Genomic DNA, 13,085 nt, shown 5'->3' on the forward strand with positions numbered 1-13,085 from the left:
TTAACTAGTGAAAATGTAAATGTTGATGTCAAGAATTAACATTGTTACTAGTGAAAATGTAATTCCTGATATCAAAAATTGCCATTGTTACTAGTAGAAATATTATTCCTGATATCAATAATTATAATTTTAACTAGTGAAAATTGAATTGTTGATATCAAGTATTCATATCCTGGAAATGAATAAAAGTTAAAACGGCTTGCCATAGTGTGTGCCAGTCACGTCTGTGCGCTCTGAACGCATGTTCTACACCGCGGGGAACATCGTCAATAAAAAGAGTCGCACTTGATCGAGAACAAGTTGATAGATTGGTGTTTCTGGCAAACAATATTAAGAAATGAATTAGGATAGGTTATAGGCCTTACTCCTGCTGCTGTTTAAGTGGACACGTTATTGTTTGTGCCGTGCTGTTCCGATTCAGTTTTTTCCATGTAGCCTAATTTTGTGATTGGCTATGCATAGTGGCACTTCATATAGATTAAGTTGATAACCTACTGTTTCAAACATAGTCAAAAAAATAAAAAATAAAATAAAAAATCAGACAAGCTATGGCCTGAGTCCTGTTTATGACTGTCAGACTGTTAATACATTTGTGATTGGGGGGGTCGTAGATATTCGAATACATTGCTGGATATTTGATATCCTTTCGAATTTGATTTCTCAAAAGTGACAGCCCTAATACCTGCATGAAAATCCTGAATTACATGAAAACATGAATTACTATTGATGTAACTTAGCAGTACTTTTTGGTTTCTTCATGACAACAACTACATTTCTCCTCACATTAGCATCACCCTACATTTAATTTCTGGTAGCTTAGTTCAAAGCTTGCCCATCTTGGTCATGTTTTTTGCTGACAATTGTTTTGAAACTTTTGCTGCCTAGCTCCTGGTGAGAATGGAAACCAGTAAGTCATAGCAAAATGACTTGGGGAACCCTGGCATACCAAAAAAAACTCTTCAATAAAGCACTTTTTCATGGGAAAAAATAAATCCCACACAGAAAGGAGTCTTAAACATTTATTTGGTGAAACCATGCCATTTGAATAAAGCACTGAATTGATCAGAACTCCAGTTGGCTATGCGTTATGCAAAATGGGCTCGGGCGGTTTGCTGGAAAGCGTCACTGGAGGCTTGGGCGGCAGGCTTCACTGGAGGCTTGAACAGTTTGGCGGAAAACTTCACTGGAGGCTTGGGCGGTTCAGCAGCAAGCTTCACTGGAGGCTTGGGGGCAGGCTTCATTGGAGGCTTGGGCAGTTCTGCGGCAAGCTTCATTGGAGGCTTGAACAGTTTGGCGGAAAACTTCACTGGAGGCTTGGGCGGTTCAGCAGCAAGCTTCACTGGTGGCTTGGGGGCAGGCTTCATTGGAGGCTTGGGCAGTTCTGCGGCAAGCTTCATTGGAGGCTTGAACAGTTTGGAAGTAAGCTTCACTGGAGGCTTGGGCAGTTCAGCGGCAAGCTTCACAGGAGGCTTGATGGCAGGCTTCATTGGAGGCTTAGGCGGTTCAGCGGCAGGCTTCACTGGCAGCTTGGAGGGCTCGGTGACTGGAGGCACAGGCAGTTCGGCGGCAGGGTTCACTGGAGGCTCGGCAGCAGGCTTCACTGGAGGCTCGGCCACAGGCTTCATTGGCAGCTTGAAGGGCTCGGTGACTGGCTTCACTGGAGGCACGGGCAGTTCAGCGGCAGGGTTCACTGGAGGCTCAGGCAGTTCGGCGGCAGGGTTCACTGGAGGCTCGGCCACAGGCTTCATTGGCAGCTTGAAGGGCTCGGTGACTGGCTTCACTGGAGGCACGGGCAGTTCAGCGGCAGGGTTCACTGGAGGCTCAGGCAGTTCGGGGGCAGGCTTCACTGGAGGCTCAGGCAGTTCGGGGGCAGGCTTCACTGGAGGCTCGGCCGGTTCGGGGGCAGGCTTCACTGGAGGCTCGGCCAGTTCGGGGGCAGGCTTCACTGGAGGCTCGGGCAGTTCGACGGCAGGCTTCACTGGAGACTCGACCAGTTCGGCGGCAGGCTTCACTGGAGACACGACCAGTTCGGCGGCAGCGGCAGGCTTCACTGGAGACTCGACCAGTTCGGCGGCAGGCTTCACTGGAGACTCGACCAGTGCGGCGGCAGCGGCAGGCTTCACTGGAGTCTCAACCAGTTTGGCGGCAAGCTTCACTGGAGGCTTGGGCGCAGGCTTAACTTGGAGTGATAAAATTATAAAAGAAAAAAATGAAAAAACAAGAAAGCTGACCCAAACACTAATATAATGACATAAAATAACAAATACCTGTATATGGAGCCATACACTGACGTCCACATCCATTGCTGCAGCATTTCTCATTGTTCGGACAGTCACTGTCATAGGCACACAGATCGGCACACTTACCTGCTCCAGATTTTTCACTTGGGCACTCTCCTGGCTTTGCTGTTATAGATAAGTGACAAAGAAACCTTATCACTAAATACTGAAAGTCTAATTCACACAAAAAAAAAACTTCCCCAAAACATTTTATCTATGGAAGCTTGTTTCCGCTTCAGAAAAAAAAAAAAAAAAAAAGTAGCCTAATTGCGACTAAATTTACCAGTTTTTCTTAGAATTATGAGATAAGGTGCAACTACCCTTTGCATTTTCTTTCTTCATGGCATAAACAAGCTTCTATAATTAAGTGTACGAACACACCACTGTGATTACAATGTTCAGTGCGTCACGTTATCAACTGCAATATTCAAATCTGCATTTACGCTTGGGATGGCACTGAGCCAGATATGCTCATTGCTTATACCAGAACTGTTCTGTGTTTAACCATGTTTGTTTTAGGTTTCTGACATTTAAAGACAAATAACTAGCAAAAACCATGTAGCCTAGTTTGTAAAATACAGACTATAAAAATGGCAATTTTATCTTATAAGTCCTTAGAAGTTAATTTGCCAATATTTTATTGAGATCCAATATTCTACACATTGCTTAGAAGGGTGTTTCTGCAACTACGGGCACTTTTAAGTCCCAGCAGTGAAATTTTAGATTTGTTAAAATTTGTCCTTTGATGTTTCAGAAATATATTCACAGTGCCATTTCACACCTTGACAAAAAAATATTACTGATTAATGTGATTAAATATAATTATGAAGCATTTATAGCTCAAAACACCATTTTTTTAATGTCCCACACCTGTGGTCTCAATGTTGAGATACATAAAATAAGCTAATTTAATTACAATTTGACATTTCAAATGGAATTGTTTAATATACAGATTAATTTACAGTATCTTACAATTCTTTGAATTAATTCACTGATCATTTTTATGATTTTTTTTAACTAAATGTGCCTGTCCCAGACTTTTGAGTCCTTACCGCAACAATGAAAAAAAGCTTTTATGAAATTTTATCGAACACAAACAAGTCTAGTTTCTATGGAAACAGAAATTATCACTTGAGCACATTGCTGACAGACTGGGCCACCACACTACCTCAGTCAAAAGATACCAAAAAAAGTAAAGGTTAAAATCTTTTCTGCTCTAGTATTTGTGTGTCCTTACCATTCAGCTTAATTGTGTATTTTGAACTACATTTTAAAAATAAATGTATATTACTGTTGAATTCATGCATATTAAGATGCTAAGAGTCAAAACTAATGTGGTAGGCCTTGCCAGCTGCCAATTAGCTAAAATTAGCAAAAGTGTAATTTCCACAACATGTCTTTACCGCAGCAAATTTAGGTGTTGCGGTAAAGACCTTGTGTTGCGGTAGAGACAAATTCAAGGTTTACTGTATATTAAATTACAAATATTCAGTATATTATTAGTACTGAAGTGTGTGTATAAATATATATTTTTTTTTTTTTTTTTTTTTGGGGGCAATTTAACATTGTGTCCTTACCGACACAAGATGTCATTACCGCAGCACTGCTCTACTTTTTTAATTTTTTTTCTCACATTTTCATGTGCAAAAAAAATATTTTTACACTTAAAGCTGCAGTCCGTATCGTTTCCTCTTTGTCGCCATCTCTCTGTTCGAAATCTGTAACTGCAGTGATTCGCGGAATTATTATCTTTACGTGGGTTGTAAATCGCCATGAAACAGCGCGGATGAACACAGTGCTTTGAGGCGAGTGCTGCTGTCAGTCACCGCGCTGTGTGGATACTGTCATACAGAATCACAGATTCACTTTTTGAAAGTTTGACCAACATAAGAATTTTCATAAGAAAATGTCTTCTGAACAAGTAAGTAAAATCCATTTTTGTTCTGACCAACTAAGGGGGAAAAAGCATTCGACATGATAAGCTTCGTTAGATTTAATCAACGCGATTTACAGCAACCATGCAAATTATAGTCTACTTTGTTCTCAAATTGTTCATGTTAACAACATCAGCATTGTGTGAGTAATGTTAAATTTAATGTGTTTTATGGTTACCTGTGTAGTTCAGAATTCATATTCTCCATAATAGCAAAACGAGAAAGGCACAACAAAGGAAACTCCATAACTGTGTGAATTAAGAAAACGTACTGTTACACGATTGAACTATTGAAATGTCTTACTTGTTCAGCAGAAAAAAGCCGTCTCTTCTTCCGTTTTGAACCCCTTCAAAACACGGAGTTCACGCACTTTTCAAAAGCCCCGCCGATGTTTAAATCCTTGTGTTCGCATGAGACGGTTTCTTTCTCTTTCTCTAGCCACCTTAAATCCGAAGTACGAAGTCTTTTGGGTTTTATAACTGCTGAATCTCCAGTTGACTGATGATTGTTGTTTGGATCTTTCTGGATGCCATACGTTTAATTATGTAAAGTGCTGCGAGAAAAGCCTACATCTAAACATCTCGTCACGCGCAGTATAGCCGGCTAGCCGAAACTCCTTTATGTGTACGGGTGTGACGTCATGACGCAAAGACATGCTCGAATTTCCCGCGGAAACCCACCAGTACCACTGGAATTAAAATCATTATTACAAGCTAACCGCTTTGAATCTAGCTATGGCAAGCAGATAGTTTTGACAGAATAAGTTGTTTTTAATATAATTATTTTGGATTATTTTTAACTAAAAAAAAGTTACGGACTGGAGCTTTAAGCTGAGATGATTAACATGAAATTGCAACATCTGTCATAAAAAGTTAAATGTTATCTTGTGTGTATGGAAACAATTGACTCTAAGGTTACTGTAAATTTTTCACATAGCATAGAAAAAAAACATAAAATTCCCTATTTAGTATATATATATATATTTACTAATATTTACTACTGCATCAAATTTGTAACGTTGGGGTAAGGACACTTTAGATGACCCGAAAAACAAAAAATAAACATGTTCCAGATTAAAATCTTAACGACTTCTATTTTGTGTAAATTTTTATATGCATTACAGACTGTGATGGTTAAAATTGAAATTCATAGAGGTTGATTTCTCAAAATTGGTAGTTGCAGAAACACCCAGAAATTAGGTTTACTCGATTCATTTTGTACAGTATTGTAAGATTAATGTCCCAAGTTGTTGATACAAAGTTTTATTATAAATATTTATTTTGGATAGTTTCTCAACATAAAACATTCGGCTGTCAGAAATCAAAATATCTTAGAAAGCTATAATTTAGCCTACCACTAAACCGTGTCAATCAGTTTCAAACACGTGCTGTAATAGTCAACGCAATCTCACGGTGTACGTGTGTGTAGGCTACATGTCATATTTCTTCGAGCTTTGTAATGAAGCTAAAAGATCGTCTCACCTGCGAGTCCAGCGTCTGTTGTGCTCAAACATGCACACAGACACAAAAAAACAGCACTCAACGAGCAACCGTGAGCTGTCATCCTCTTGACCTGCGACCTCACGAACTCAGCTGGAAGAAGCGCTAGCACACAAAACTACAATGAAAAACTGTGATGCTGCATCAAAACATCGGCTGAATTCTACAAGAAACGCAGTAAAATAGTTTACAGCGCACGCGTTTTTAAAGATCCCATGATAGCCTATCTGGGCAACTCCAACCCTGATGAAACTCACCTGCAGATGGAAGACCTTGATTCTTGTTCAGCTGTGTTTGTTCAGGGTTGAAGAAGCGGATCGTTGCGTTCACGCATATATGCTAATTACAAGACGATTGTTGTTTTCCATGGCAACACTATCAAAGCCTAAAATGAATCGGCAGTGGTTCAGCGATCACGTGGTAGGCTACAAGTCGGAGCTCTCAGAAATTCCACGTCCAAGTTGTAATTATGATTAAACTCCAAGATACACCTAAACTCTGTAGGGAAGTGGATCTCAACTGGCCACTTTTGGCATAAATCTGCATAGAGTATCAAGAGACAGCATACACACAGACAATAATCCACATGGACATTGGGCTATGGATGTGGAGAGAAATGGCAGAATATTCGCAGCATATTGTATGCGATTTGCTATTATTTAATGTGAAATAGTACTTTTATCGTCTGTTGTCTAGAAGCAGAAGTGAATGTGAGAAGTGAGGCTTTTCTTATTTTATTTTATTTATTGTATGAGTGTGTTTATGAAAGTGAGTGTTGTTTTAGAGGTTGCACAAGCAAATTTCGTTGTATGGTTCTACTGTACAATGACAATTAAAGATTCTATTCTATTCTATTCTATTTTATAAAATGCAAAATAGAAATGTGAATTATTTAAAACAATTTAAAATAGAAATGTGTATTGCCTGCCATACAACGGGGCTAAAGGCACACCTTAAGAAAAATGTGCTTTTCACTACTCCCATATATGATTGCAAAAAAAAAATGTATATGTTTTTATTGAACATTGATGGAGCAACACATTTTGTGTAAAAATACATTTTAAAAGTGGTTTGTTTGTTTCAAAATCTTAAAAATGTATGGGGTGGCAAGGTCTTTCCACACACTGGGTAAAAGGCTCACCATGGGGCAAATATGAGATATCCTATATCTTTGTAAATTTCATATCTCAAACCTAATTTCTTATATCTAAAATATATATCCCAAATATAATTTTTCATATTTTACATTTCATATCTCAAATCTCATTTTATATCTCATGTCTTATTATCTTAAATGTCATATCTCAAATCTAATATCTTATGTTATATATCTCAAATCTCATATCTTGTATCTTGTATCTAAAAGCTCATTCATGGTCTGGTAACAGAATGCAAGATCTAATGAGTCGTAGATGATGAAACTAACCATCATTTTAACTCTTCCTGCAAACATCAGCTTTAACTCGTCAATGCTCCACGTCGTGCATTACATTATGCCTTACATATTATATATATTGATTTTGTATTGTATATCTATCTGAAATCTCATGTCTTGTATCTCAAATATCTGACATCTCAAATTTTATATCTTAAATCTCATATCTTACTGTATATCTCATACTGTATCTCAAATCTCATCTTATATTTTTTAAATCTTTCTCCTGGTTGGAACAGAAATAGCAGATTCACATATATTAACCTGTTTAAAGGGATACTCCACCAGTTTTTCTTATTAAACTATGTTATTCCCTTAACTAAGACGAGTTGATACATACCTCTCTCGTCTCAGTGCGTGCACTATATCGCTCTGTATTGCCGCAAAACTATGTTAGCACTTAGCTTAGCCCATGCATTAAATATGGGCCAAGCAGAGAAGCGACCAAACACTTCCACGTTTTCCCTATGTAAACACAGTTACTCGAGTAGTGTAACTTGACCTGGGCTGGTGACACAAAATAAACCGTTGCGCTTTTCTAAGCGTTTAAAATTGATGACTATATTGTATGGCGGAATACCATAACAAGTGCTTTTGAGCACTTCGACTTGGCGCAATAATATCTTCACTCGTGAAAAGATTACCGGCTCCCGCTTCCTCTCCCCCTCCCTCCAATAGCATCCAGCTGCTGACATTTCCGTCAATACTACCAACGTGACTTTTACTACCTGTGCCATTAGCAAACCGCAGATCATTTGCAATGGCGGACTTTGTAGATGATTATGACTTCTTTGTAGAAGACCCAGAGCCATATCTGTTTGAACCCGAGTACACGGAGGAGGAATTAGCTCTTATGGACCGTGAGAGGCAAGAAAGATATGATCCAGAACAGACCGGAGCTGGCGAAAGACCACGGGCTTTCTGTAAGTGATCTGAATATTGTTGGTGTAGCCTCATCCTTTAGGCGTGTTCCTGTGCAGGTATAGTCCTTCTTTGTGAAATGTTCGGAGCAAACACGCCACTTCTTCAGAGTCATCAATGGTGTTTTGGGATTCTTGTTCAAAGCAGCTAACCAAGCTCTCCGCTGTATGTGGTGTGTTGGAATTCGGTGAAAAATGACAGCACTATGTACATTCTCCTTATTTTCACAACCCTTTACGATGCACGCTTTAACCATTATTGTACACAAACTAGCTTCCAACAACCTGTTACTTCGTCAACTCCGCTCGAACTACTACTACCGGCGCATGTCACGTTGGTTGTATTGACGGAAATGTCAGAGGGAGGGGGAGAGGAAGCGGGAGCCGGTAAGAGGACTTTTCACGAGTGAAGATATTATTGCGCCAAGTCGAAGTGCTCAAAAGCACTTGTTATGGTATTCCGCCATACAATATAGTCATCAATTTTAAACGCTTAGAAAAGCGCAACGGTTTATTTTGTGTCACCAGCCCAGGTCAAGTTACACTACTCGAGTAACTGTGTTTACATAGGGAAAACGTGGAAGTGTTTGGTCGCTTCTCTGCTTGGCCCATATTTAATGCATGGGCTAAGCTAAGTGCTAACATAGTTTTGCGGCAATACAGAGCGATATAGTGCACGCACTGAGACGAGAGAGGTATGTATCAACTCGTCTTAGTTAAGGGAATAACATAGTTTAATAAGAAAAACTGGTGGAGTATCCCTTTAAAATAGCTGAATGGAATGGATTTTCATTTTCCCTGTGTACTGGAAAGAGATGGATGGATGAGAGCTCATGCTGTCATGCTCAGTCTTTCATTTGTCTTACCGTTTCTCCCAAAACACTCTTGCAGTATTCTCTCTTTTCCATCTTCATTTTGTTTGTTTATATTTTATTCTGTTTCCATCTCACTTACTTCAACGGTTATTTTGCTGGTTTTAAAGTTGCATGTGATGTCTCCATTGTTTGTTGCAGTGTTAAGGAGACTCAAACTAAATATAGAGACGCTACTAACTACAGATTATTAACCAGCCTATTTATCCAGTGTACAGCCATCTTAATGTCACATTGCTTTGGATATAAGTGAGTGAGATGATCCTCATCCATCAAATTTTGTATCCCAGATTTTCATGTGAATTTAGACTTGGACCTTATGTAATATATAATGTATATTTTTTAATCATTACATATTTTTATGTAAAATACCTCTTATTACATTGCAACAAGTCCTGCCATAGATGACAAAACTGCACCTTTTTAGTAAGCAGAGCACTGCATTTAAAATAAGTTCTGGCCTTAGTTTTTTCACTGTATGTCCTTAATGTTTGATTCCTCTGCTATAGCTGAGACTCCAGGAATGAATAGCTTTTTCTTTGTCCCATGTGTTTGTGTGAACACACACACATACTGTAGATGAGACACTCAGAGAGCAGCGCCTAAGATTATGAGCTTGACTCCAAGCAAAACTGCACCATCTTATCCTGAGATCGCTGTGCTCAGGCAATTTCCAGGACCAGAAATACATCGATACAGTATTTTGTTTAGCATCTAACAGTGTGCTGACATTACAGGTGCTCTTGTTTTGCCCAAGAAAGTCAGTCATTCTATTAGGATTCTGTAAAAATGCATGCAATGTATTATTATTACATATTCAGCTGTAGGTTCTATACAGGTAAAATACATTCTTCTCACCTTTCCAGTTAAAGCATTTGGATTCACTATTGTCAGGAACGACTGGAAGCAAAGTGCAGTAAGTGATATTTAAAGAATAAACAGTAACGCTGGTCAGCACACAAAACACAGAGACAACAGACAAGGCTAGTGACGCAGGGACTTCGACAGGCAACCGGATGGTGAATGATGATCTGAGATGAACAACCAGGCTCCGGGAATTACGAGAGATGAATCAGTTGTGCAGACACGAAGAACAATCCAGGACACGAAGACCAACACGAAACGGAACAGGAACATAACAGAACAATCTGACAACAAGAGATACCAGTCACAGGAATATATAGCCCATGTAAAGTGAAATCAGCTGGCGCTGATGATCAGCAGTACTTAGCGGCCACCCCCACACAGACACACAATCACGAGACATGAAGGCAGAGAATTCATAAACCATGACAACTATTACTTGGGACACACTTAAATGCATGTAAATTAGACTGATAAGGCAGAGTGTTACAATGTGACAACATTAAGTGTAACTGGGACATACATTTATTTTATATAATAAAACTGAGGATTTTTGCCTCAGTTCAGAACACCACTGATACATGCAGTCCCACATTTTTTGGAAAATACAATTAGTATGAGCCACCAGTCATTTACGAATATATATATATATATATATATATATATATATATATATATATATATATATATATAACAGTGAAAAAGATAAATAAATACCATGATAAATAAACAATGTTAACGGAACTGCTCCTGATGAAAAGAATTAACCATCCAATGAGCATGGGCTGAAATTAACAGCATACCTGCATGAACATCCTGAACTACATGAAAACATGAATTACTAGTGATGTAACTTAGTGGTACTTTTTGGTTTCTTCATGACAACATTTCTCCTCATATTAGCATCACCCTACATTTAATTTCTGGTAGCTTAGTTCAAAGCTTGCCCATCTCAGTCATGTTTTTTTGCTGACAATTGTTTTGGAACTTTTGCTGCCTAGCTCCTGGTGAGGATGGAAACCGGTATTTCATAGCAAAATGTTTTGATCGTTTGGGTCTTGGGGAACCCTGGCATTCCAAAAATAAACTCTTCAATAAAATACTTTTTCATGGGAATAAATAAATCCCACACAGAAAGGAGTCTTAAAACATTTATTTGGTGAAACCATGCCATTTGAATAAAGCACTGAATGGATCAGAACAACTCCAGTTGGCTATACGTTATGCAATGGGCTCGGGCGGTTTGGTGGAAAGTGTCACTGGAGGCTTGGGAGGCAGGCTTCACTGGAGCCAAGCTTCACTGGAGGCTTGAACTGTTTGGCGGCAAAGTTCACTGGAGGCTTGGGGGCAGGCTTCATTGGAGGCTTGAACAGTTTGGCAGTAAGCTTCACTGGAGGCTTGGCCAGGTCGGGGGCAGGCCTCACTGGAGACTCGGCCAGTTCGGGGGCAGGCCTCACTGGAGGCTCGGCCAGTTCGGGGGCAGGCCTCACTGGAGGCTCGGCCAGTTCGGGGGCAGGCCTCACTGGAGGCTCGGCCAGTTCGGGGGCAGGCCTCACTGGAGGCTCGGCCAGTTTGGGGGCAGGCCTCACTGGAGACTCGGCCAGTTCGGGGGCAGGCCTCACTGGAGGCTCGGCCAGTTCGGGGGCAGGCCTCACTGGAGGCTCGGCCAGTTCGGGGGCAGGCCTCACTGGAGACTCAGCCAGTTCGGGGGCAGGCCTCACTGGAGGCTCGGCCAGTTCGGGGGCAGGCCTCACTGGAGGCTCGGCCAGTTTGGGGGCAGGCCTCACTGGAGACTCGGCCAGTTCGGGGGCAGGCCTCACTGGAGGCTCGGCCAGTTCGGGGGCAGGCCTCACTGGAGGCTCGGCCAGTTCGGGGGCAGGCTTCATTGGAGGCTTGGGTGCAGGCTTAACTGGAGTGATAAAATTATAAAAGACAAACTGAAAAAACTAGAAAACTGACCCAAACACTCATGTAATAACATAAGATAACAAATACCTGTATATGGAGCCATACACTGACGTCCACATCCATTGCTGCAGCATTTCTCATTGCTCGGACAGTCACTGTCATAGGCACACAGATCGGCACACTTACCTGCTCCAGATTTTTCACTTGGGCACTCTCCTGGCTTTGCTGTTACATACAGATAGGTGACAAAGAAACCTTATCACTAAATACTAAAAGTCTAATTCACACATACACACACACAAAAAAAAACCTTAGTGACATCTTCCAAAAAACATTTGATCTATGGAAGCTTGTTTCCGCCACAGAAAAAAATAAATAAAAAAATAAATAAAATAGCCTAATCGCGACTCAATTTACCCGTTTTTCGAAGAATTATGAGATAAGGTGCAACTACCCTTTTAATTTTCTTCTTCATGGCATAAACAAGCTTCCATAATTAAGTGTAGGAACACACCACTGTGATGTTCAGTGCGTCACATTATCAACCGCAAAATTCAAATCTGCATTCACACTTGGCACTGAGCCAGATATGCTCAGTGCTTATACCAGAACTGTTCTGTACCATATGTTTGTTTTATGTTTCTGACATTTAAATACAAAGAACTAGCAAAAACCATGTATCCTAGTATGTAAAATATACACGGACTATAACATTTTTATCTTATAAGTCCTTAGTTAATTTGCCAATATTTTATTGATATCCAATACACTAGGCCTGCTACACATTGCATAGTAATTAGTTTTACTCTAATCTTACATTATTGTACAAAATGAATAATGTCCCAAGTTGTTGATACAAAGTTTTATTATAAAGGATAATATTTATTTTTATGTTTCTCAACATAAAACATTCTGCTGTCAGAAATCAAAATATCTTAGAAAGCTGTAATTTAGCCTACCACTAAACCGTGTCAATCAGTTTCGTTGCGCTGTAATAGTCAAAGCAATCTCAGGGTGTACAGTGTAAAGTGTAGGCTACATGTCATATTTCTTCGAGCTTTGTAATGAAGCTAAAAGATCGTCTCACCTGCGAGTCCAGCGTGTGTTGTGACACAACGGACACACAGACACAAAAAAACAGCACTCAACGAGCAGTAACCGTGAGCTGTCATCCTCTTGACCTGCGACCTCACGAACTCAGCTGGAAGAAGCGCGTTATTTTCCATGGCAACACTATCAAAGCCTAAATGAATCGGCAGTGGTTCAGCGTTCACGTGGTATCAAGTATCAAGAGACAGCATACACACAGACAATAATCCACATGGACATTGGGCTAAGGACGTGGATAGAGAAGAAATGGCAGAATATTCACAG

At 40.1% G+C, this 13,085-nt stretch overlaps 1 protein-coding gene and 1 long non-coding RNA gene across 2 annotated transcripts in view; one reads left to right on the forward strand and one right to left on the reverse strand.

Annotated features, from left to right (window-relative positions):
* Positions 1 to 13,085, forward strand: part of si:dkeyp-14d3.1 (transmembrane protein 132C) — a 433,321-nt gene that overhangs the window by 201,665 nt on the left and 218,571 nt on the right. The gene's annotated exons all lie outside the window — the stretch shown is intronic.
* On the reverse strand, positions 2,118 to 5,758 carry LOC130081913 (uncharacterized). Its single transcript, XR_008806725.1, has 3 exons — positions 5,695 to 5,758; positions 2,268 to 2,405; positions 2,118 to 2,179 (listed from the first exon to the last, which is right to left on the reverse strand). It is a non-coding gene; the product is annotated as an uncharacterized LOC130081913 (long non-coding RNA).

The sequence above is a fragment of the Rhinichthys klamathensis genome, unplaced genomic scaffold, assembly GCF_029890125.1.
Source record: "Rhinichthys klamathensis goyatoka isolate OS25496 unplaced genomic scaffold, OSU_Roscu_1.1 h1tg000040l_1, whole genome shotgun sequence".
Lineage (NCBI taxonomy): Eukaryota > Metazoa > Chordata > Actinopteri > Cypriniformes > Leuciscidae > Rhinichthys > Rhinichthys klamathensis.